The sequence below is a fragment of the Phascolarctos cinereus genome, unplaced genomic scaffold, assembly GCF_003287225.1.
Source record: "Phascolarctos cinereus isolate Bilbo 61053 unplaced genomic scaffold, phaCin_HiC Scaffold_726;HRSCAF=1367, whole genome shotgun sequence".
In the NCBI taxonomy this organism is placed as follows: Eukaryota; Metazoa; Chordata; class Mammalia; order Diprotodontia; family Phascolarctidae; genus Phascolarctos; species Phascolarctos cinereus.
The window spans coordinates 61269480-61271376 of NW_027556098.1; positions in this window are offsets into that span (position 1 = coordinate 61269480).

The following is a 1897-nucleotide window of genomic DNA, read 5'->3' on the forward strand; positions in this document are numbered from 1 at the left end:
GCCGGCCTTGGGGAAGCTGGGGTGGGTGCAAAGGATTGATTGTTTCTCCAGTGCCTTCATCTCTCTGTCTTCTTGTCGCAGACCTCTATCTGCCTCCCATCCCCCGTCAATTCCGTTATGTAATGCAGCAAGTAAATGCTAACCAGGTTCAGCTAAATGCAGAAGGATTTAAACCATCTTGGCTCTCACTCTGCGGGGTGGGGGAGGGGAGAGGGAGCTGAGCTGAGCTGAGCTGGCTTAGTGCTTGGTTGTGGAGGGCGGCGTGCATTCATCCCCTAATTTATTTAACAACCTGGGATGTCCTCCTTGACCCCCCACTCTCTAACACCTCTCTGTCCCATATCCGGTCTGTTGTCAAGATCTGTCGATTTCACCTTTGTAAGAGCTCCCCAATACGCTCCGTTCTTTCCTCTGATATTGCCACCACCCTGGTGCACCCCATCGCCTTATACTTGGACGATTGCAATAGCCTCGGACTCAGGTGTCTCCCCACTCCAAGGGATCTTTCTGAAGCACAGGTCTGACCAGGTTTCTACCCTTCCCCCACCCCCACACCTCCTCACTCTAGCAGCTCCCTATCATCTCCAGGATCAAATAGAAAATTCTCTGGTATTGAAAGACCATCATAATCTTGACCCTCCTCTCCCCCACCTTTCCAGTCTTCTTAGGCATTAACACCATATAGTATTGGGTTCCTAAGGGGTTGAAAAATATTTCTTCTCTAGTGACAGGCAGCATCTGCAACTTACAGTGGCCAGCAGAGAGCTAGAGAGCTGAATAAAGTGACGTCAGTGTTGTAGATCCTAGGCCTAGAGTAGGTGGTTTTCGGCTATCAACCTTGCCAAGGTTCTTTTCTCTATTCCTGTGGCTGAGATTAGGCAGCAGTTTGCTTTTATCTTGAAGGAGTTAAGTGTTCAAGTCTGAAAGAAGCCTCCCTCCCTTACTAAGGGCGTTGGTGTATACTACTACATTGATGACATAATGTTGACCAGCCCAGATGAAGCCATGATGGCAGAATCCCTAGATCAGCTGGGGGCCCATATAAGCAATAAGGAGTGGGTAATCAACCCTAAGAAAATCCAGGCTCTAGTCTACTCAGTCTAGTTTTAGGGAATACAGAAGGTGGGGAAAACCCAAAGGATTCCAGGCACAGTCTGGAATAAAAAATATTGACACTTGTTTCCTCACTATGCAAAAAAGAAGCCCAGAGACTTAACTGGATTCTTTAGCTTTTGGAAAACCAATGTTCCCTACCTGGATCTTCTGATGGCTCCCATTTACCAAGTCACTGACAAGTCTGTTTTTCAATTGGAGTCCAGAACAGACTACATCCCTGGGAGATGTAAAGCAGGCTGTTCCTTGGGTCCTTATTATCTTGCAAGGCCCATCTCTGTCCATAAAGACTAGGGCAGGTAAAGCCTTTGGCAGGCACCAAGGGATGACTTAAATAAGCCGCTACTAGGTATTTGGAGCTCCAAACTCCTCAAAGCAGCCACTCATCACACAGCTTTTGAAAAGCAGTTGCTTCCACGTGTATAGTTGTCAAGGTATGGGAGGGAGGGAGAGAATTTGGAACTCAAAGTTTTAAAAAATGAATGTTAAAATTTTCAAAAATGTAATTGGGAAATATTTAACAAAATAAATAAAAATATATTAAAAAAAAAGAATGAAAAGCAGTTGCTTGCCTCTTGCTAGGCCCTAATTGCTACTGAACAGATAACACCAGGTCATACAATCACCCATTGTCCAGAGTTACCTAGTATGGGTTGGGTGATAACAAGATGGTTTCTTTAGTAAGATGGGTAGAGTGCAGGAGGCTTCTATTGCTAAGTGGCAAAGATATGTCAGAAATCACACTTGTTGATATTCTTGCTCTTCACAAACAGGTGAAGACTAG